This window comes from Ursus maritimus, unplaced genomic scaffold (genome assembly GCF_017311325.1).
Source record: "Ursus maritimus isolate PB19 unplaced genomic scaffold, ASM1731132v1 scaffold_25, whole genome shotgun sequence".
Taxonomy (NCBI): domain Eukaryota; kingdom Metazoa; phylum Chordata; class Mammalia; order Carnivora; family Ursidae; genus Ursus; species Ursus maritimus.
Window position 1 is genome coordinate 33,605,175 of NW_024425008.1, and position 24,567 is coordinate 33,629,741.

General features: G+C 46.8%; 1 protein-coding gene across 2 annotated transcripts in view; it reads right to left on the minus strand.

Annotated features, from left to right (window-relative positions):
• Positions 1 to 21,158, minus strand: part of FUT8 (fucosyltransferase 8) — a 411,868-nt gene extending 390,710 nt beyond the window's left edge. Inside the window, exons 1-4 of one of the 2 annotated variants that reach the window (XM_040641773.1) lie at positions 20,970 to 21,158; positions 10,925 to 11,042; positions 485 to 618; positions 90 to 243 (exon numbers count right to left, since the gene is read on the minus strand). The gene's annotated coding sequence lies outside the window, so the exon portion shown is untranslated. The remainder of the gene's footprint in view (positions 1 to 89; positions 244 to 484; positions 619 to 10,924; positions 11,043 to 20,969) is intronic. The other variant, XM_040641775.1, reaches the window with a different exon arrangement.
• Between the last annotated feature and the right edge of the window lie 3,409 nt (positions 21,159 to 24,567).

Consider the following 24,567-nt stretch of genomic DNA (forward strand, 5'->3'; position numbering starts at 1 on the left):
CACAATCGTAAGCTCTCTGGGCTTCGGTTTCCCTCTCTGTTCAATGCGAGTAATAATAGCTATATCGGAGGGGTATTTCATGGACATACCTCAAGCTTTGCTCTATAGAAATGATGAATCGCTGCTTGTCACAGCTCAGAAGCACACCGGGTGACCAATCAGACTTTGTCGGTATCCCACGGTCACTGCACCAGATTGAATTTCTGTCTCTTTGTGTACATTGTAGGGTCACTCCTGTGGCATCTGCAAGTATGAATAAATTGGGTGTGTTCGTCAATTCTCCTACAAACAAATGAACACGCTAGAGGTTGAGGTTCTGCAAATAAACCCCACATCTCTCTAAAAAGAAGGATGCCTTGAGAGACCACTAGACGAAGGAAAAAGACTCCCCCAAATGGCTCCCTTTCTTTTCTAATGTAATTTTCACTAGAAGTCCCCTGCCCCTCCCCCACCCATATACTTCCAAAGACCAAGAATAACGTACCTAGAGAAGGGGACCCTGAAAAACAAGACAGTCTTCCTAACCATCTGGGAGATTCCTTAGAAAAAAGAAGGTTTGGGTGCAAGGAGATTCAATTTGCAGACGTGTGTAGTCTCTTTGGTCCTCAATTTCCTCAGCTATAAAAGAAAGAATTAAAGATTACTAAATTCTGTTATCGTTTTGACATGCTATGTCTAGAATCCTCTTTCTCACGTGGTCCCTCCTGTATTCCCCTTGCTCCACCTGCATTGGAGCAACCAACACCTCTTCCCTGGGTCATGGCAGCTGCCTCTAGCCTTGCTCCTCCGAAACCATGCCACACGTAGCCTTGCAAAATGGTCCTTCCAAAATGCACATCTGCCTCAAGTACTTTGGTGGCTCTCCATCACCTCCAAAATAAATTCCAAATTCTCAGCACAACCCTCAAAGCCTTGTCCACCTTCCCAGCATCGTCTCTGATCACATCACTTCTCATGCAACTCTGAGCAAACAGAACTTAGAGTTTCTCTCTTGCCTCCATGCTTTGTATATCCTATTTTCTTTAAACCGAATGTCCCTCCCCATGAACACCCAACATCTGGCAAGCCAACTATGCCTTCACAGTTAGCTCAAGGAACACCTTCTCCAAAAGGCAATTAGATGCCTCTCCTCTGCACCCCAATCAGACCATGTGAAATAACTCTATCATAGTACTCATCACATAGCATGAGAGTTTTTGTTTTCTAGAAAGAGGCTACCTTTCTGCTCTGGCAAAGGACTCAGTACTAGTAGCATCACTGGTACAGGTGAAACTCAAGAAAGGGGCAGGTATGCAGGTCTCCGTTCTTCCTGGTTCTGCCAGAGAGGCAGGGTCAGGTTGGGATGCAGCTGGACATACCAGAGGGCAGTGCTCCTGAGGAGAAATCCCTTGTTGGTCTTCCTTTTCATAGGTCAGCTTGAGAGGAGCTTTTCTGGGTAGGGGGCAAAGGGAGGAGTATTTTGGGGTTCAGATACTAAGCAGTATGAGTTTAGGGGCCCACTGCTTAAGGAACTGCTTGAAATGTCCAGCTAGAGGCCTTGAGGACTCCTAGTCCCATAGGAAATTGAGGTTGGGTACAGCCAGCCCCTCCTGTTGGAGAAGAGGGAGCTAGCCCATTGCCAGGCCACCCCAGAGAAAGCCCCTAGGGCCATTCACTCATCAATCCTACTTGTCAACAGCATACTTCCTACCCACAGCCCCCAAACCTAGCTAAGTATCTAATACATAAAAAGTACACAATAGGGCGCTTAGGTGGTTAAGCATTGATTTCTGCTCACGTCATGATGTCAGGGTCATGAGATCAAGCCCCGAGGCGGGCTCCAAGCTGAGTGTGGAGCCTGCTTAAGATTCTCTCTCTCCCTCTCCCTCTCCCTCTCCCTCTGTCCCTTCCCTCATCCCTCCCTCACCTGCATATGCTCTCTCTCTCTTAAAAAAAAATAAGGTACTCAATAAATAACTACAGCTACCACTTACTGTGTGCCTGTTGCATGCACGTAACTTGACATTTTATTACTAGTTTTCTCAATGACTGTGCAAGATAGGTATTATTAGCTCCATTTTATAGATGGGGAAATGGAAGCTAGAGAAGGTAAGTCCCTTGCCTAAGGTCATATAGCTAGTGGGAACCTGAACCCACATGTCTATGATTCCAAAACCAGTGCTCTTGTCCCCAGGTTGTGCAGCCTGAAGCACTTAAACACCCACCCCTCCCCCCATTGTCTTTCCCTGTCTCTGGCTCTGTCCCTATCTCTCTGTCTCCATCTCCCTCTTGTCTACGGGTAGGCCCTCCCCACCTCTCTGCCGGGGGTGCCCTCCTACTGAGCTGTGCTTTTTCCAGTGGGGCCTCCTGAGTCATCTGGATCGTCACAGGCGGGCCTGGAGTTGTTTCTTTGCCTACTCCCAGTCTAATCTGATCTCGATTTTCCGAACCCAGGATGTACTTGAAAAGCAGTGCTTATGTGCTGTTAGTAAAAGCTCCAAGTAAGATGAAAGGTAAACTGGGAGCAGGAACAACAAGGAGGCTAAGAGACAGGAGCCACACCGGGTTCCTTGGCAGGGTCGTTGGAGACAGAATGACCCCAGGTCAGTCAGGCCTGGGCCCTGAAGCAGGAAAGGCCTCTGGCCCTTTCACTCAGCAAGATGTCCAGGGAACAACCCAGAATGTGATGACTCTGGCAGAGGCAGCGGCTGTATTCCCCCAGGGACTTGTAAACCCTAACAATCGCTATCTTCCTCCCCCTCCTTCTCATGAAAAGCATTTATTAAATAGCCTAATTATTAAACAAAGCAGGTGGAAGAGAAAGGTGGGAAATTGGAAGGTTGAATTGAGCTTTTTAAAAAGCCAGAAAAATGACTCAGTGTGTGTAACACTTCATTTGGAGAACAAAGTGGATGTTCTGATCCAGCCAGGTGCATTGTTAAACCTGTAGGAGAGAGATACGGAAACAGACCATTTTTTTCCTCTCTCAGTCATAAACACTGAGCTCAGAGCTGAACTGGCAAGCTTCTAGAATAAATTCAGAGGATTTATTCTCCCAAGAAGGGCCAGAAAACTGACAGAATTACAGGAAAGAGGGCACCTGGGTGGCTCAGTCGGTTAAGCATCTGCCTTCCGCTCAGGTCATGATCCCAGGACTCTGGGATGGAGCCCAGAGGTGGGCTCCCTGCCTCTGCCCCTCCCCCCCACTCGTGCACACGCTCTCTCTTGCTCTCGCTCTCGCTATCTCAAATACATAATGAAATAAAATCTTTTTAAAAAATCACAGGAAAGAAAAATATATAATATCTGTTCCAGTCAATGTTTAGAATATGGGAAGACACTTTATTACCAAATTAACTAGACCAGAAGCTCCTTGAGGTAAGAAATTGTGCTCTAGTTTTGAATTCTACTATGGATTCCGTCCTGACATATAGTGGATGCTCAACAAACATTTTCTAGAAGAAAACTGAAGGCAGGAGCTGAGTCTTCTGCAATTCTGAATTCCCCTCAGTGCCCAGCTCTGGTGAATGAGTGATGGGGACATTAATGAATGGGAAATGCAGAGTTTTAGATTGGTCTTTGAAGGAAAGCATATGTGCCTTTGAAAGCACTGGTATAATTTGCTAATTATACAAGAAGTCTGTGTTAATATCAACTTGATTTTACCCTCTTAGAAGATAGAACTCTTGCTAAATAAATCTGGCTGCTAAAAGGAGACAGTTCTGGTGGGTTTTCTTCATCCTCCTGACAAGTCAAACAGTCCTGAACACCTAGAACCATCAAGGCATTTCTTTTGTTCTTGTCTGGGCACAGGTCAGACTCCTGGGATTCTTGTGAAAACTGGTTTAGTTTGCCTCCAGCTTTTCTGGTTCCCTCCCTTCTGATCTCTCCTCTCCTTGTCCTCTGTCCTTCCCCAGCTGAGTTTGCCCTCTTCTCCTTCAGCGGCTGCAGCTTCCGGCAATCCAGTACACCTCAGCCCCCTCAGTTTAGCACATTTGCAGACAGTCACATCTGGATCACATGAATCGCCAAGAAAGGATGTAGTGTGCATGGGAAACTGAGGCAGAAGCAGGGAGAGGCAAGAGCTTTTCTCTCGAGGGTCCTGAACATCGAGAGATGGGTGCAGGTCACTAAAGGGGTTTCACTTGGAACGCAGGGCGCCTCCGATATAATAGCTCCCCTCCCAAATACATAAAACCTCCCTATTTCCTAGCAGGACGACAGAAACCTAGAGAAGTTGGGAGAACACCCCGTCAGGCTCTCCTCACGGGACCTCCATCTTGGCATTTATCAGACTCTGATACAGTTATTTGCTTATATATCATTTTCTATTCAGTGTTCTGTGTGCTCCCTGAAGGCAGAAACCGTGTCTTTCATCTTCGTAATTTCCAAAGATAAAGCCCTCAATAAATGCTTGCTGAATTAATGGCTTGCCCAAGGTCACCCAGCTAATATGTGGCCGAGCTGTGACCAGAACCAAATCCTCTGTCCTTTCAAACCCCGTACCCTGGCTGTCCTACCCCAAGTGGACGGCAGATCTATAAAGGAGCTAATCAAGCATTGGCAAGTTCATGAACTCTATTGAGGGATTTGCTTCTCAACTTCTAGTTTCCTTTCTTCTCGATATTGTTGGGAACTCTAGACAGGGCCTCAGAGCTGAGCCAGGGTACCATCCATGTCCTTGCTCCTGAAATAGCTGAATTCATCACCTCTTCACGAGGCGGGGGGGAGGGGGAGCTTTGTCATGAAAGTGAAGGCTGCAAATCTCTGCATATGGCTTTCATGCTCCCCCTCCTACCCGGCTGCCAGGTGTGAATAAACACTTTGAAATAATTGGAGGATGAGCTGGAGAAAATGTCAAACAAAGGCTTTGATTCGTGGTTCTCAAAACACTGGAGAGTTTTCTGATCTTGTTGGTTCCAAACAACGAGGCTGAAAATCGCGTGAGAAAAGGTTTGTTTCTTCTCTTACCCGGTCACATGTGTTGACCACAGAGGGCCTTTCTGGTCACCCGCAAGCGAGATGACAGTACCTCACTTGGGGGATGAGATGAAGAGGTACCCGGGCCCGCGTTGCTGCTGAGGGTGGGAGGCATCGCCTGGCTCTCTAGTATATTCCCCTTTTCCATAGAGTTGGTGTCTCAGGATTTGGGGAAAGGAGATATAGTCTTTTTTGCAGAAAAGTGTTTTCTGACTCCAATAGCATCACAATCTAGTATAAGAGGCATGTACCTGGGAAATACAGTTCAAATTCTCAGGTGAGTGAAGGAGCCACTACCCTGTGTGTTTGTCAACAAACACTTCCCTTCTGTTCAGGATGCATATGAAAAAAATAACAGTTTACTATGTATTCGTGCTTTTAACTTTGTAAAGCACATCCACATGTGTTCTGAAGCTCTGTGTTTTCCTCCTTTTTAAATGAACCACCTCCAGAAACCCCTGAAAAGCATAAATATCTAGCTTCAGAACCTTTGGAAATGGCATGGATGTTTTAAGAAAAAAGGAACTAATTTTCCTCCAATGTCAAGAATTTGTGACAGGTAGATACTCAGATCAGTGAGTTTAGCACATCAGTTGGCAAAGTATTTGTTGGCTACTTTAGCCAGTATCTAATATGGAGCCTGCCACACAGAAGGCATTTGATAAAAATTTGTTGAGGGACTGAATTAAAATGTATTGTTTGGTCCTATCTATATACTCTTTTTCAGTTTCTTCAGCTTTATTCTTGTTTCCTCATGAATGAATTTCCCGATTTTGTTTTCCTCTTTGTTTCCTTTAATTTTAAAAGTACTGTACGGGCTTGTTGTAAAACAGACAACACATATAAAATAAAAAATTAAAATCCATCCTCTACTCTGCTGTCCTTAGAGGTAACCACCGTGGACAATGTGATATGTATTTTTGTTTCAAAAGCGGGAACGTACAATATATATTTATTTGCTCCTCGGTTTGTCTTATTCTTTTTAATGGCCTCTTTGTATTTGTCAGCATATGTCACAGACACTGTCAATGTTTTGCTCATATCCCCCCAGAAACCCTTATCACTTCCACACAGAACAGCCTGGCTTCCAATGGCCAGTGCCTCATCTTTCTTGGAGAGCTCCCTCCAGCCACAAAAACCAACTCTCCCTCGGACAGTTGGTGGCAAGTACTTGGGAATTAACGTCCCTGTGGGAAACAGGCTTTAACAACACCTAAAAGTTGTAGGAGTATAAATACCCCAGTTCCTTGGCCCCTTGGCTCGGATATTTCCGAGGTGTGTGCTTTGCACTGTTTATTCCATTTCCCTGAAAGGTTAAACTCTAGCTGCTCCCAGGATTGCAGGCTTCACAACAAAGCCTTTATTGGCTCTCTGCGCTTCCCTGATGTCTTCCCCATTCCTCTACTTATGCTTCCCAAACATCTTGTGCCCAAATCCTAGTCACAAGATCTGCTCCCAAAAGAACATAAAGATAGCATGAATAGGCTCTAGTTTATGTAATCATTTTCTTATTAATGACCACTTAAGTTGTTTCTGATTTTTTCTTTTTTTTTTTTTTTTTAAAGATTTTATTTATTTATTTAACAGAGAGAGAGAGACAGCCAGCGAGAGAGGGAACACAGTAGGGAGAGTGGGAGAAGAAGAAGCAGGCTCCCAGCGGAGGAGCCGGATGTGGGACTCGATCCCAGGACTCCGGGATCACGCCCTGAGCTGAAGGCAGACGCCCAATGACTGAGCCACCCAGGCGCCCCTGATTTTCAATAAAAATAACTGCAATAGCGTATTGATCCGTGTGGATTAACCGTGTGCGCTGCTAGGTTAAAGGGACCCACGCATTCGGTATTTAAGAGATAATGCTAAACTGGCCCCCAAAATGGCTTTATTAATAATATCCTCACCAGCTGTTTGTCGGCATACACTTTACCCCACCTCTTGCCAAACTAGGTATAAGAAGTATTTTTTTTTCTGATTAGACAAAAATAGATGTATCATCTTTTAATTTGTGTTTCTTAGATTATTTAAGATACATGTGGCAGCATTTCAGGTGGTTATTAGGGGATGGGAAAAACACACACACTTAATGCAGGATGATTAAGGCCTGGATTTCATTAGCCAATGATGCAAAATATTAGCAGTGGTGGTGTGGCTGCCCTGAGCAAAGGTGGACGTCTCAGCACAGCTTTCACTGGCCCCCAGGCCTCGAAGTGGGTACAGTATGTCTACAAAGACAGTCGAGTCAGATGTGGAAACATTCCAGTCTTATTATGCCTTAACCTTACTATAGTCAGGGTTCTTGTGACCTTTGTACACACAAGCCCTATTTCTGTCTAAAGGAAGGTGTATCAATCGTGGGCTTTCTTGGTTTTTGAAATAAACTTAGCAAGGCTAGGTCTATCTGAACAAGAGCTCTGCCTACACCTTTTCAGTTTTCTAGAAAGCCCATTTCTTTGAAGACCATCCCTTGCCTATGATTTAATACTCTTGTCTGAATGGTTCTGAAACTGAGTGTGGTCTGAAAACCACAATTAAAATCTGTTTCCCTAAAACTATCTGTTCATATGCTCAGTGATGTTTTGTGTTCCTTATGAGATAGACCAGTTCGGCTCCCATCTTTTGTCTGCTGTTCTGTTGACTTATTTGTACTTTTGTATATTGATTTGTTGAAATTTTTTATATATTGTGGATACCAACCCTTTGCTTGTTATGTGTATGCTATGAACATTTTCTCTTAATCTGCTGCTTTCCATTTGCCTTTGTTTATAGGGTTTTTTTTTTTTATTTTAATACTTATTAGACAATGGTATTAAGGAATTGTTAACCATTTTTTTAGGTGTGAAAAGTTTTCTGATTATGTTTTAAAGAGCCCTTTTCTTGGAGAGATGCATTCTGAAATACAGAGGAAATAATTCAACTTCTGAGATTTGCTTCAAAACGAAAAACAAACACAGGAGGGGGGACAGGTGGGTTGTGGGTACTTGGTGGTCAGGGATGTTTACTGGGTACACAGGGTGCATTGTACTGGTCCTTGGACCGCTGCCAGATGTTCGAAATTCTTCCTAATTCAAAGTCATAGAAAAGGACTACGCAAGGTCTGACTTCTTACTTCCGCTGTCAGTCCAGCCCCAGACTTCTCCCCCTGGGCCAACCCCGCAATTTGAGGAGCACTCATGTCTGAGTTGTCCCTGCTCCCCACAAAAACAGCAGCAGGAGAGGTCCCAGGAAAGAGAAATGCTTTAATAGGGGTCCCACTGACAGCGTCGCGCTCCTCTATGGCTCAGTGACTGACGGCCTTGGTGCGTGCGGTGAACGATGACTGGACTCCGGAATGCGTGCTCGCGGGACTCCGGAATGGGTGCTCCTAGGACTCCGGAACGTGTGCTCCCGGGACTCTGGAACGTGTGCTCCCCGGACGCCGGAATGCGTGCTCCAACCCCAGTCCAGTGATGTTTGCGTTTGCGTTTGATGTTGTTTCGCTGATACTCGATTCCATGCACCTTGTCCCAGTCCCGTGGTGTGGCAGGTAGTCCCCAGGCGTGGGGAAGCCCCAGGCGGGCCTCAGGCTAGAGGCATCTGATGGGGCCCAACTGCAGACCTCGGGATCTGACCAAGTGTTTACAGTGGCCTTTAATTTTATTCAGTCATATCTGTCGATCTTTCCGTTTATGATTTAGGGTTCCTTGTCTTGCTTAGGAAGCTATTCATTCCAACCGAAGATGATGAAAATAGTCTCCTTTCTTTTCTTCTGGAACTTTTATTGTTTTTTGGGGGTTTTGTTGTTCTTACTGTTGGTTTTGTTTGTTTCTTTATGTCTAGATCCTTAATCCAACCAGAATTTATTTTTGTGGATGATGTGAAGAAGACATCTACCTAGAGAATGTTATCATTTTTTGCGGCTATGACAAGTGAGCTATCTTCCCCGGTGCGTTCTCTGAGTTGTTATTGCCAGTACAGAGCCTGCGTGCTTACTCTGAAGATTGCATTTCTTCATCTCCCACTGCCTCATCTCAATAGGGACTAGACCTTTGCGTCTCAGACTGGTCAGCACGCCAGCTATGTAGCTATTAAGGTGTCTCTCTTGGCTTTTGTTTCCTCATCTGTTAAATGGAGAACTTGGACCAAATGCTCTTTGCAGTCCTTTCCTGCATTAATAACGCTAAGGTTTTAAATAACTTTTTCTTTCTGGCCAAAGAGTAGTTCCATTTTAAAAGGGAGAAACCTGAATCCTGTAGCCCTGTTTGCTAAAAGGCACTGAGCCTCTTCGCATTTGAAAATGATGCCGAGGGTGATGAAGGCTAGCACGCCCTGCTCCTGGATTCAGCGCCTCGGCTCCAACCCCAGTCCAGTGGTGCTTGTGTTTGCGTTTGGCCAGACCTAGCACCTTTGGGAATGGGACACTTGCCATACAGAGCTGAGAGCAGGGTGAGGCAACCATTCTGCATTTATCTGCTGACTTTCTGTGAAACAGGCTGCTTCTTTCCAAAGAAAGGACAAATGGATGCAGCAATGATCTTCTACTTTAAGGAAACTTTTTTTTTTTAAGATTTTATTTACTTGTTTGTCAGAGAGAGAGAGAGAGAGAATGAGCACAAGCAGGGGGAAAGGCAGGCAGAGGGAGAAGCAGGCTCCCTGCTAAGCAAGGAGCTGGATACAGGACTCATTCCCAGGATCCCAGGATCATGACCTGAGCCGAAGGCAGATGCTTAACTGACTGAGCCACCCAGATGCCCCAGGAAACTCGTTTCTAATGACCTGGCATTATAGTTTGCTAAGCTTGACCTGGAGACAATCCACCTAGGACCCGGGGGTTCAGTAGGTAAGTATGGGAGCCCATATACCTAGTGCTGTCCCCCACATGGTTTCAACTGTAAATTCATGGGAAAGTTTGATGTTTAGCTATCCAAGAGAAACACGAACATTCACTGGGTGCCAGATAACCTACAATTTCTACCAAACTTCTGGGTCAGCCTTGATTTGTGTCATACTGCTGTCACTTACTTTAAGACCTCAGCATAGTTAATATGATATATGTGTCATCTACACCGTAGGAACAGTTAATTAACATTTGGCATCCTCTAAAGGAGAGTCACTCTTCGGAGATGAATACCTGTGAAAGACTCTAAACAGAACTCTAAGCAAAGAAGACTCTAACAAGAGAAGGGTCCCACAACAATTTCAACTATCTTTATCTACATTAGCAGAGGGCTTGTTGATTTGCATATGAAATGTCTGATACTAGTTTTCACTGGCAAAATGAGTTGTGTTCAGGGTGGGTGCACTGGCTGGAAATACTGGGTCAGCACTTGCACCTTTGCCCAAACAGCTCAGTACCTCACGCCCTTTGGGAAGTTCCAAGCCGAGATTCAGTCTGCTCTAGTTTAAGCCACCTACAAATGATCGATTACCTAATCCCAACTAGAAGGTAGTTTAATCCTGCCAAGTTCTAATGGCAAGTCTAATAATTACTAATTTGGAAGCTGCGATGAGCAGAAAAAATATTTCAAGGTAAGAGCAACAGTAAAGTGATAAGAAATATCTATGATTTCTATTGGTGACAAAGACACAAGTTCCGCAAGTATTACCGCAGTTGATGGCCTACATCGTTAGTGAAGAAAATGTTAAACTCATTTAGAAGTTAGTAAAAATAAAAAAATAAGAAGTTAATAAAAAAGTAGTAAAAAAATAACGTTTTTTTTTTCATTCAAAAACATAAAATAAAGTCTCTGAATTCTATTCACGACCTCTGAGGGGGCCATAGAGTTAGGATAAAAACTCCTATGTCCCGCCTAGTAAATGTTTGGTTCTAGAGAACGCCCTCCACAGGGCCTCGTTGCTTGTGGTGCCCATCATGAGAATGCCAGGGTCCTGACCAACAGGGTCTCTCCTTGGAGACACCGGAGCAGACTGAGGCACTAAGCCCCACATAGACTCTCCCTGATTCCGTGTTGCTTGTCCCCATGGTACTCACAAAGCCCTGGCAAGAGCAGGTCCTTCATCTACGATGAGCTGTACAAAAACTAGGCAAGCTTCACTGGGGCATCAGCCTGGATGAGCAAGGAGTCTTTTCTCAACAAATCCAGTTTTTCCTAAAGAAGCATAACAGAGACCTCTATCAGACTCCAGCATAAAACCCTCATTCACTTTACCACCCAGAGCACTTCTCCCTTACCACTGTATCTCCACATTTGCATAATTAAATGGACCATTTCATTGGTTTTCCCAGAACTAAGTAACTATCTGCCCTAAAGCTGTTATCCAAGTCTTGCCTCTTGCTAAACCCCAGGTTCGGGCATGGACTCTCTAAAATCCGGGTTTGCTATGATTTGCCATGTGCCTTCTATTCTCTTCACAAACATTTCAAAAGTTTTCAGGTCAAAACTCAGTCCCAGCCCAAGCATCCCAAGCAGTCCGTGAAGCGCATGGTTTAGTCCTGCGAGGACGGCACAGAGAGATCTCCTTGCCCGACCTGGGCCTCTGGTGGCCATCACCCCCACACTGCCCAGCGCCCTGATGCTGGTGTCACACAAAAGGTCACTGATCAGCAGGAAGGTGCCACTCATAGGGCACAGTCTACTAGAAGAGCAGAGGACTGGAGAATGAGAAAGGCAGAAGGATGGCTTCCTCCACTCCCAGCTCCTTGTTCTCTCTTATTCCCAGGCAAGCGGGGAAACTAGCGCCCTGAGGGAGCGTGTTCTGGGGGACTTAGAAGGAAAGCACGTACAGAATCAATCCAAATGCGTGTGCTGTCCCTGCTGGCACCTCTTTGCGGGACAAGCTGCCCTCGGTGTGAGTACCTGGTGGGAGACGATTGTGCAGAGACTGCAAGGGAGCAACTAGGTAGGATCTCCACCTTCTCAGCCCCCTGGAGGCTCTCACTCGCCACAGTGGTGGACAGTGGTTCTGGCCTCAGGAGGCGCAGGGAACCACGCCTGCCCCTCCCTAGGCGCCTCTGCACTCAGCCAGGACAGACTGCACAGGCTCGTTGCTACCCTGGGCATTCCTACTTCAGCTGGGGGTGGAATTTATTATCACTTGGTCTTATGACCTCAGTGTGGCATGAAAACAGAATAAGGAGGGGAAACTCTTTGCAGGAAAATGTCCTTTCTTTCCCAGATTCACAGGCTCCTTACCCTTCACAACATCTGACTTGATCCCCCAATTTCTCCAGTTAGTTAACATTTGGCATCCTCTATCTATGACCTTTCTTCTAAGTGAGTTCCTCCAGAGTCCCCACAGCCTGTCTTTCCTCCAGAGGTACTGCCCTGAGGGAAGCATCAAGGTGTTAGCTGCCCCCTCCCACCCCCAGGTTACAGAGTAGCCACAATTAACCCTACTGAAACAAAGGATTCCATCTATAGAAACTCATTTGCTTCCTTTGCAGCTGGCTGGGCCGGTGGCTGGGAGCGGAGCCTTCGCAGTCAGTTTTTTCTTAAACCTTCTTTTATGTCCAGGAAATGACTAGTTCCTTATAGTTAAAGTGTATGTTAGGGGCCATTCCAGCAACCAGCTAACTCCTTGTATTTCCTGCTTTTTGTTCCATTAAAATACCAGAACAGTGCTTTCACTTAGGCCCTCCCCATCTGGGGCTTGAAGAGAACCCAGAGGCTATTTCCAGCCCCAGCTTCCCTGTGAGCTTTGCAAACTCCACCCCACAGCTGCCTCAAACTCACCACCCTCCACAGTATCAGGAAGCTAGGGCAAACACCTCGGGCTCTAGTGAGAGCTGGACATCCCACCGCCTCCCACTGCCAAGGTACTCCTCTTGGCGCTTGGAGTCAGAGGAGCTCTGGCTGGCTACCTTTCTAGCTGTGTGATCTTGGACGACTCCGTTAAACTCTCTGAGCCTCGGAAAAGGGGTCATGATAATGATAATACCATTTTGGAAGGTTTGCCGAGATCAAACCATGTGGGTTTTATAAATGGTGCTTAATAGACTTTACAAGCCTATTCCAATTTTAGCCTCATCGTTTCTCAGAATGCTGGGCTGAAAAGGAGCTTTTCAGAAGTTTCCCTGGGAGCCCAGAATGGAAGCGTCTGCAGTGGTGTCAGGAAACCTCTGTCAGTTTCCCAGTGGTTCGGGGGGACGGTGTGAATGCTGGCCAAGGGCTCGAGAACGAATGTGAAACACCTCCAGCTGCCTTCCACATAATCTGAGTTGACAGCATCGCCCACAGCCCCCAAAGTTGTGGTGGCCCGGGAGTGGCAGTACAGAAAACCACCCAGTTTCGGTCTGACTGAATCCCATGCCCGGGGGCTCCCACCCCGTGCCATCTTGCCCTCTCTTTAGCCCTGTTGCACGGACGCGGCGGCGGGCCCGTCTACCCACAAAGGGTTCATCTGCAGGCTGCCACCCAGGCGATTGCTTAACGGGAGCCCAGACTTCTATTTACTGGCACATAATTCTTTGCTTTGACAATTTCGTCTGAGTGTTTTAACACCTGGCTGGCCCTGATGGAGTTTGTTTGACCGTGTTTTGAAAAGTGACTTCAGTGCTTGCTGTGGTCATTGGCACGGCACCATGGCCCGGCGACGTGGCAGGTGTAACAGACTGGAGCGATTTGAACTCAGCAGCTGATTTCTTTTCTATGGCTTCTTGCTGCTGCTGCGGCTGCTGGGTCCTCACAGGCACTCATAGTCAAGGAAGACCCTGGGCTCCGGGGCCTTCTGTCTGATCGGTATGTGTGGGGTGTGGAGGCAGGGTTTTCCTCTTAGATATCCTTCTCGAAATAGTCAGGTATTTTCCAGTGGCTCAGGGTGGAAAAAGCTCTGCTGGAACGTTTTTGTCTGTGACGTTCCTCTGGGTCCAGTGTCTGCCAGGTTAGCCTGACACAAGCCTTGAGAGGAGTGTGGGCACAAAGGCCCCCCTGGATGGGACAAGCAGAGGCTGTTTATGTAGAGCCGGCTGTGGCAATGAGCTCAGCCACCGACACTTGTTTTTGGCAGAGGCTCAAAGACAAGTAGGGGAGTGGGAAAGCCACATAATGAAAAATAGAGAGGGCTTCAGGTGTGCGCTGGCTGGAGGTTGTTGGCGTAGGGGAGCTGGAGGCGGGCTAACCTTCTAGAAGGAGGGCACATTGTGTGACTGATTCAGAGAGTACATTTGGCTTCCTCGGGTTGGTCCTGAGTTGGAAGCTTAGGCAACATTTAGGTAAGTGGGTGATGATGGGTGGATTGCTACAGAGGCTGTGTTTTAGCTTCCTGGGCTGGTTGCTATAGAGGGTTGGGGGTCAGAGTTCAGGTTTGACATACAGTCTGGCCCTTGTTCATTTGCACAGTCAGTCTTTCAAGAATTTGAGAATCCTTCTTAGTCTGGATTACCTGATACTATTTGGGGATGGTTACACTGCTGCTGAGTGGAAAAAAAAAAAATGTATGAACAAGCAAAACAAGGCTGGAAACACCCATAATGCTCAATTTTATAGAGTTAAGAAAATTAAGGAACAGCTATATTGTGCATAAATTTTAAAAGGTTGCTTCTGAAGTGACTCTAATGACATCGAAAATGTTTACAAATGTGCTGCATACGCTGCTTCAGACCTGTGCCCTGTGGATCTAGTCGTGAAGCTCAACCCTTTCCTTAGTTTCGAGAAAAATTCACACACCCAAAGCCTTTGAACAGAGCATGGAGGGATTTACAGCCAGTCAAGGGTACTCAAAAATGAATATCATTTCTCTGAGTCTCTTGGTCCCCAGGCTTCTTCCACGCTTTGGGCTTCGGTCGCCTACCATGTTCACAGACCTCCTCTTCTTTCTCTTCTGCCCTCTTTCTTCTCTGCTCCCATCCTTAAGAGGAGACATAGATTCTTCCTGTCATCTTACGCACCCAATCCACCTCTCTCCAGTCCCTCCTTGCAAGAGCCACTCTCCCTTAACATGTGCAAAAGCGCCATCCGAACTACAGAAGTGGCCCCGGATAACATTCGCTCTGAGACCAGGCTCTTTGCCTCCCAGGCCCTGTGTGCCCGAGTAGGGGAGGGAGTGGGTGTGGGCAGGTGTTTTTTTCCAGTAACACAAGGTTGTTTGAAGATTAGAGATAGTGTCCTGAGAAGTTACTAGCAGACTGCTCTTGCTTTATCAAACAGCCCCCGAGGGGGCCTCCTCCAGGCCCTCAGAGGCTCAGCAGTCACTGGTCACAGAGGCCAGCTCTGCGGATAAGTCCTTTGTTACTGGTTTTGGTGCAGTTTCGCCCATCTGTTCTCAAGGGCTAGGGCTTTCTACCTCTGCATTTAAACAATCTTCTCAGTCAGTGTCCCCACCCCCCAATTTTTTTTTTTCTCTTCATCCAAGAGGTTCTTCTATTGACATGGCAGCACTAATTTTCTGTTGCTCAGTTCTGAAGGTCCCAAGAAAGTGATGCTTCTGATTTTTAGTGTCCATTTTTCCTCCACGCTGGGGCCCTGCCATGTCCAGACTTCTCTGAGAACCAGTGGGGAGGCCTACCAGGAATCTGTGCATATGAGGGACAAGGGGCCAGTGAGGAAGGTCTCTTTCTAAGGGAGACACTGGCAAACACAAGCTGCCCCTGATGATAATGCCCTTGACTTCTGGGGAAAGGAGTGGTTTTGAGTAACAGCTGGGGTACGTCTCCCAGATTGTTCCCGTCCGGCATCCCATGGGTACGACGAAGTCCTAAGGAGAGAGGGCTGGAGTGGCAAAGAGCTGAAGTAGGCAAGTCACATAAAATTTCCTTAAGAAATTGGGGGTACACAAACAGCACTTTGGGGAGAACCGGAAGAAGGTATGAAATACTCCTCCATTTGCAGAGCCAAGGGGACAGGGTCATAGACACAACTGCGGCCGGTGGATTCCCATCCTAGGAAGCAATAGCCCCGTGAGGTGGCCTAGCACCGAAGCACAAGACAACATCAACGGGCCACAGTGGTGCCTTTGGCGAACACCTAAAGCTTCAGGGAGTGGCAGCAGTGGTGGTCTCTGTGCTGTGAGCTCGGTGTTGACATCATTGGCTTTAAGCAGGAGCCAGTGCTACCTTCTTCCTAGCACAGCCGACCTTCCTATCCCAGAAGGACTTGAGGTTTTCAATGCCTAAGTGCCAGGTTCTCTAAAGTCCTTTAATTTCTTAAGAACCATGGTTTTGTATTGTTTTTTATTACTCCCAAAAGCAATCCATATTTTGAAGGAACAATAAAAACACTTTCCGTTCCTTCAGAAGCTGGATCTCGGCAGGAGGTCTTGCCCGTTTTTCCAAATGCCACTCTCATTCATTCTTTTATACCGACTCACCAAGTTTCCTTCTGTCTTGACAGTCTGTCCAGTTCATGGCCCACCCTCCATGAAACACACAGTCTGCTTAAAATACTAATGTTTCCCTTTTTTAGAATTTTATTGCACTTATAACTAACATTGACACCTAGTAACATGGGAGCTTGTTTGGGGGACCTTAGTTTTCTCACTCCAGTGAAGGGGGAGGGACCTTCTTTTAGACCTCCACAAAACCTCCTGCAGCATTAGCCTCCAATAGCTGACCTATACATAGTTACTAATTAACTTTCTAGGCAATGTGTTTAAACTCAGTCTTGGCACATTCATGACCCTTTCTTCCCAGAGCGGGTCTGTGGCTAAAGAAAGGTGGCTGGAAACACTACTGTTCTCTGTCTGGCCTGGATGGATTAGGGCACTTTTCTCCATGCTCTTTAGGAAGGTAGATATGTGTGTTGTAGGTTAGAGAGCTAGGAGGGGGTGAGGGAGTCAGGGAGTTGACACAACATTTATTTCCACTTCCTCATATACTGCTTTGTAAATATAGTTAAGTTCTTATCATACGTTTGGTATATACCCTTCCTCTACAGGTAAACCATAAAGTTCTCTAAAGACAGGGACCATGTTTTCTCCAGACAGTTCCTTTATTTCGAGCCAGGCCCAGTGATAAGAACTTGTACTTGTGTAATTATTTAAAATAATTACACAATTTTAATTGTTTAATTAAATTACATAGCTTAAGGTACTTTCTGATTTATTGTCTCATTTGCTCTTGGTTATTGTGAATAACCAGGGCTCCAAACACCTGGTTCAGGAATCACTCTACTACCAAATTCAGAGAGAGGTTTGAAAATGCCCCTTAGGGTTCTTTTGTGTTTCTGTGTACCCAGCAACCATTTTTCTCACTTGCAAGTTAATTCTGGGCACAATTCAGTGCCCACTGCTAAGAGGGGCACCTTACAAGTGCTACTAATCTTGGCCGGTGTTGTTTACAAGACGAGAGGCAGCTTCCTGTTTCCTTAGCCACAGTGGCTAGGCAAATGCAGAGCTGTTTACCCTCTTAACTCCCTCCAGGCACAGCAGAAGATGATCACTGACTTAGAACTACTTACCCAGGGCACCACTTAAGCCCCCAGACACCAGAATTTAAGGGTCCATACTTACTCCAGTTGGTTGGAGCTGGGGCCCCAGCCCTGGAACCAAACCAAATTCCCCACCTTACCAGGAAGCCATCAAATTCTGCTGAGAGGTGGGGTGGGGGGAAGCCCAGAGGTAATGCAGCCTTCCTGGGCTCAGAAGGGCAAAACCAAACTGGAGGAGGAGGAAGGGGAGAAGGGAGACTTGTCCTTACCAGACCCCACCCCTCCTTGAGTTCTACAAGGAAGTTCCAGGCTGCTTTTCCTCTATCTTTTCCAACCTGTCCTTCCCCTCCTTCTACCTTAAGGGAAGGGCCTTCTTAGGGTGACCAACTATTGCAGTTTGCCTGAGACTGAGGGGGTCCTCAAGCTAAACTTTTAGGTTTTTGTTTCTTTGTTTGTTTTTTTAAGATTTTATTTATTTATTCAACAGAGAGAGAGACACACAGTGAGAGCACACGCAGGGGGAGCAGCAGAAGGAGAGGGAGAAGCAGGCTCCCCACTGAGCAGGAAGCCCGATGCAGGACTCGATCCCAGGACCCTGGAATCATGACCTGAGCCAAAGGCAGACCTTAACTGACTGAGCCATCCAGGCACACCTAGACTTTTAGTTGTTAAATTAGGGAACTCCTGGGCAAACCAAGACTACTTGGTCCCTTCCGTCCTCTCTAGGGCTCTGTCCCCAGGTCTCATCCCTCTCTTCATGGCTTCTTCAGAGATTTCCCTGACTCCACGGTAGCCGCCAGCCTTTGAAGCAAAATTCCTCCCTACATTCCCACCTCTGGCTTCTCCTGAGCTCCAGACCAGCACTTCAACCACCACTCTGACATTGCTGTTTGCACGTCGAACTTTAAGTTCCACGGGGTCTGAACTGACTCACTACCTCACTCCTCCACTCCACCCACCCTGGCCACACTCATCTCTCACTGTTCCTGTTCTTGTCAACACCACATCCTTGTCCCTGTGGTTCAAGATGTATTGATTTACATTCACTGAGTACCTATTTTGTGCCAGATTCTGTCCTAGGTTCTGGGGACTCAGCAGTGAACAAAAGTCACTGCCTTCATGGAGCGGCGTCCCGGTCAAGGGAGACAGAAAGGAAATAGATATCTCGTCAATGGGGGACTATGTACCGTGGAGAAAGATTAGCAGGTGTAAGGCATGCTGAGGACGGGAGCCACAATTACAGACCAGTTCGGAGGGACTTCCGGGAAGCCTTTCTCTCTTATTTTTTTATAAAAGATTTATATATTTACATGAGCAAGAGAGAGCATGCGCTCCTACATATTGGGGGGGGGGGTGGAGGGGCAGAGGGAGAGAATCCTCAGCAGCTCAAGCAGACCCCCCCGCCCGAGTGTGGAACCAGATGGGAGGGGGTCTGCTCCATCTCAGGACCCATGAGATCATGACCTGAGCCACACCCAGAGCAGACGCTTAACCGCTTACCCGACTGAGCCCCCCAGGGAAATCTTTCTGATGCAATCTCATCTGAGTGGAGCCTTGAAGGAAGTGAAGAATGAACCATGGACTACCTGGAGTAAGAGTGTGTCAAGCGGAGGCCACAGTGAATTCAGAAGCCAGAGTCACTGGACAGACTGGCAAGAGAAAGAGTAGTAAGAGAGAGACCAGGAACAATGCAGGAAGTGGGGGTCAGTTCCTGCAGCGCCTTGTAGATGAAAACACTTTATTTTTTACTCCTTTACTCTCTAATCTTTGGCCACACCATGAAAATCCAGCCTCTGCGGGGTCTTCCCTTCCTATTTCTGTGGCTGCCACCTCGTGAAAATCCTCATTACTTCTCATTTGAATCATGAAATCGGCCTCCTGAGAAGTCTTTTCTACCTCTTGTCTCTCCCTACTCTGATCCGACTCCTGACTGCTAAAATCTCCTTGGAGCACAGTCCTGATTGCCATCATCAGAAGATCATTAGCATACATTTATGTAGCTCTGAATCAAAGGAGGGGGACAGACACAGGGGATGTGTTCCCACAACTTCCCGGCACGCCTTTGTCAGAAATAGACAGAACTGTCAAAAATATGTTGTCAAACATGTCAGAGTTCTGTTTTTATGCCACAATGTAAAAATTGCAAATTTTTCATCAAAATAAAAAATAAATAGAAAGATGAATTAGTCAGAACCCTTTTGGCTGCCATTAACAGAAACTCAATCCAAGCTGCCTTTAAAAAGGTAATGTTGGCTCCCATTGTGAAGCTCTACATCTTCAGGAATGGCTAGTTCCTCGTGCTCAGCACGGGCAATAAGAAATCTAGGTGTCTTCCCACCTCTCGGATCTGCTACTTCTCTCTGTTGGCTTTGTTCTCAGGCACACAGACTCGGCCCAGGCAGTGACAAAGATGGCCACCACTGCAGTCAGCTTACACCTTCTCAGGTTCGCAATTCCACTGAAGAAAGAGTATCTCTTTAAGCAAAAGTCCCAGTGCTGACTCTCACTGACTCTCCCTGGACAAAGACCTTACCTCCCAACCAATCACTATGACTGGTTGGCCAAGCCTGGGTCACGTACCCGCCCTGGACCTGGAGGTGGGGACATGTGAGGTCATTTTCACCTGGATGACATGGAAGGACAGTAAATGGTGCGTGGTTCCCAAAAACCATTTGGTGCTGAGGGTGGGGGAGGGACGGTGGGTCAGTGAAAACAACATGGTCCCACAACCAAAGCCTAAGAGCACCATGTTTGTATCCTTGACCCCAATACGTCAAGGATACGTAGCCAATACATCTCCACCCTCAAAAAATTTTAATCCTGTTGTGCTGACATTTGATTATTTCAATGATGCTCTTGCTCTATCATCTTAAATAGCTCCCCACTGCCCCTCCTTGCCAGCCTGCTCTCCTCCTTCTCTAGGGGTACTTCACCTGCTTGACCACAGGGCCTGAGGGTGAAAAAGGTCCTTGTCTCCACGAGCGAGCTTTCGGTAAACTGAAGCTATTGCTATAGACAGCTAGAGTCTCAGACACAGGCAGGACCATTGACCTCTGAAATAGCATAGGTAGGTATCCCCTGAGATGCCGGCAGGAAAGGAAGAGCCATTCCTGTGGACTGAGGACAATCCCCCACTTCACCGACATAAAAGGAAGGTCATTAATAACAGGAAAACAATTGAAAACAATCGAGAGCGGTCATATGACTCATTCCTGTCCTGCTTCTGCATTATACGGGTACATAATATGTGCCGTATTTATAAATCTATATATAATCTCATTTAGTGCTCGCACAGTAACTTCACCAAGTAGGCAGGATTATTCTCATTTCGCACATTCACGTCTCACGGGGGAAAGGTGAAGTACAAAGATGTTGACCACCTCGCCTGCTGCTTGCCACAGCTAGTTAAGTGGAGGACGCGGGATTCGAACCAGTGCCCTCCGACTCCTGGGTGCTGTTGTGAACTCACACGTCCTTCCGCTTCTAGGAAGGGCAGGGCAAGGGCTCCGCGGGTAAGTCCTTCCACAACTCTCAGGGCCCTGGACACGCACCAGGGGCCTTGCCTGCCCCCCAGGTAAGTAGGTGGCCAGACTCCCCCTCTCCTCCTCCTTCAAGGGGCAGGAAATGGAGGAGACCCAGGACAGGAGGTCGAGGAGGCACACTCAGAAAGGTAGAGGAAGTGGTGGTGGCTCAGGCCTCCCGCCGCCCTCTCACCTGGAAGCGCCTTCTAGCAGCTAGCTACCGCCCACCTCGGGAAGCGGCCCTCCGCGGTCCAACGGCGTCTGTGTGAAAGCAGCCGGCCTTCTCCCGAGCTGCACGCCGGGCTCCCTGGGCCTGGCCGCCTCCCCCCGCCGCCCTGGGCTCCGTGCGGACGCGCGTGGTGAGCCCCGCGGGCTGCCTCTCGGCTCGCGTGCTCGGGAGCCCACGTGCAGCCCCGAACTTCCGACCGCGGTTGCCTGCAGCTCGGAGGCCCCTCCTCTGACCTACACTCCGACTGGCCCCTGGCGGACGTGGGGGGTAACATAGCCCAGTCACGAGGGAGGCCTGACCCACGGGGCCTTGGGATCAGGGGGGCCTGAAAGTCAGTCTCAGCGGAGACACCCAGGAAAGCCTGCGGCCCAGGGGGCCTGGAGTATTCTGAGCAGGTGGCCGAGTGAGGCAGCAGGTGGTCAAGTGAAGCAGCTGGTGGAGGAGATGAGTACGGTGTGGGTGTGGTGCGTGTTTAAACGGAGCAGGCTGGCCTGGTGCCCCGAGGGCGTAAGGTTTCTGCAAACAGCCCGAAGAAAGCAAGGGGCTGGACCCTGAGGGATGGGCAAGGCAAGGCCCTGATGAATCTGGTTCTAAACACGCCCCCTCCCGACTGGGGCTTGGGGTTGGGGACTGGGGAAGGACGCCCATAGAGAAATGGTGGGAGACAGCCTCAGGAGTCAGGTTACCAGGCTACTCAGGCCCCCTCCGAGCCTCTGACTAGGAAATGCGCAGGGCGGAGCTGAGGGAGTGATGTGGACAGAGGGCCTGCCCTGCCCACAGTCGGAAAGGCCCAGAGCCTTGGGTGTTAAGAGTAACGTAGGAGACTTGAGACAAGATCTTGGACCAAGCAAGGTTAATATTTACTTTTCTTATCCAGAATATTCAGATTTTGTAGTAAGAAGAAATTTCACAATGAGTCCACTATATTGACAAAAAGAGACTACGAATAGACTCTTTTGAATTTTTTAAAATGTGTTTTAAACTTTTCATTATGGAACATTTTACCCACTCCCATTACATGGATTATTTTGAAGCAAAACCCAAACATCAAATCATTTCATCCATAAATATTCCAGTAAATTTCTCTAAAATTTCTCTAAATTTTAGAGCGGTAGTTCTGAACCCAGACCAATTTTGCCTCCAGGAGACATTTGGCTATGTCTGGAGACCCTACTGACTGTCATAACTTGGAGGAGGGGTGTACTATCGGCTGTAGCGAGTACAATCCAGGGAGGTGGCTGAACACCGTACAACGCGAGGGAGAGCTTCCCACAGCGAAGGATTATTTGAGACAACAACCTAGTGAGTATTATGCTAAGTGAAAGAAGTCAGACTGAGAAAGACAAACACCATATGATTTCTCTGATAAGTGGAATCTAAATAAGGACAACAGCATGAATAAAAAAAAGCGGAATCAGACCTATAAATGCCCAGAACAAAGTGATGGTGGCCAAGAGGGGAAGGGGGTGGGGGATGGGCAAAACGGGTGAAGAGGAGTGGGAGGTACAGGCTTCCAGCCATGGGATGAGTGAGTCACTGGGATAAAAGATAATGATACTGTCATAGCATTGTATGGTGACAGATGGTACCTATACCTGTGGTGAGCACGGCATAATGTATAAACTTGCCAATTCCTGTTGTACACCTGAAACTAATGTCACATTGTATGTCAGCTATTCCCCCCCAAAAAAATTATTTGGCCCCAAATAACAATAGTGCTAAGGGTGAAAAACAATGTTTTGGAGCCTAAATGGTAAGAGCACTTTAAATATATAACTATAATATTATTAGCATGCATAAAAATGAATAATTCCATAATATTAACTATCCAATTAATATTAAAATTTCCTCAGTTATCTCATAATTTTTTAAACATTTTTTGTTTAAATCAAGATCCAAATCAGGTTCACACATTGCAATTGGTTGATATATTTCTTAGGTCTCTCTTAATCTGTAAGTTGTCATCCCTCTTTTTTTTCTTTGTAATTTATTATAAAATAAAAATTTTTAATTATGAAAGAACACACGAATACATTGTGCTATCAAAATTGAAACATTATAGATAAAGCTAAAATTCCTTTACCAGATTCTCCAATCCTCATTCTTCCCCAAAGAATAACTAATTTATCAAAACCATGTGTCAGATGAACATTATGTTTCAGAAAACAAACAAAACAATAAAAACAAGATATTAAAGTATACTTATTTTCCAGGATAACAAGCCCAAAGGTAGGCAGTCCAGGGCTAATCTGGCACTTCTGTGAAGTTTTAGGGTCTCAGGCTCCATTTAGCTCTTTGCTCTACCTCATCCTCATGGACCAAGATGGCTAATGGAGGACCAGCCCTCTTCTCTGCCTTCCAGGCAGAGGACGGAAACTTGGTGAAGAAGGGCATATCTCTCTGTATGAGTTTGCTAGGGCTGCTGTAACAAATTGCCACAAACTGAGAGGCTTATACAACAGAAATTTATTTATTGTCTCATAGTTCTGTAAGCCAAAAGTCTGAAATTAAGTTGTCAGCAGGGTTGGTTCTTTCTGAGGACTATAAGGAAAATCTATTCCATGCGTCTCTCCTTTCTACCGGTAATTTGCTGGCAATCTTTGATGTTCCTTAGTTCATAAAAGCATCACATTCTCTGCCTGGTGTGTCTGTGTTCAAATTTTCCCCTTTTAGGGGTGCCTGGGTGGCTCAGTTGGTCAAGCATCTGCCTTTAGCTAGGGTCATGATCCCAGGGCTCTGGGATCGAGCCCCAAGTCAGGCCTTCTGCTCAGTGGGGAGCCTGCTTCTCCCTCTACCTGCTGCTTGTGCTCTACCAAATAAATAAATAAAATCTTCAAAAAGTAAAACAAAACAAATTTTCCCTTTTTAAGGACACCATTAATATTGTATTATGGCCCACCCTAATGACCTTATCTTAACGAATTACATCTGCAAGGACCCTATTTCCAAATAAGGTCATATTCTTAGATACTAAGGATTAGGACTTCAACATATGAATGGGGGTTGGGGGAGGCACAATTCAATTCCTAATACACTCCCATAAGATGTTATGGAAGTCTCTAACCTCTACTTGCTTATACTTCTTTGGCTGGAACTTAGTCTCACGGCCACAGCTCTCTGCAAAAGGCAGCAGCTAGCAGCCTGCCATGGAGTGTATGCTACCATACATTTTTCTGTGGGTTGCAAAAATACCTGTGTGCCTTTCGGTGTTGGAGTGCACTTAAGTGTTGGAGTCCTCATCCAGACAGCTTTACCTCTTGCAAAGCACACAGTAGGAGCCCATGCTGTCTAGAGCTTCATGCTTTTATCTCTAACCCTCAGGACACCCTGGAAGCAGAGGCGGGCTTAATGTAAGCTCAGGGCCCCTCACTGGCACAAGGCCCTTTCAAGGCCCCACTCCTAATTTTGGGTTTGAAGTTTTGTACTCTTCTTTAAAAGGGTCTCTAAAAATATGCGAGTCTCAGATCCTGGATCTGCTCCCACCTAGAAGGTAGGAGTTCTTATTCTCGTTTTATAGAAGAGGAAGTTGAAGCACAGAGAGGGCAAGTAGTTTGTCTGGAGT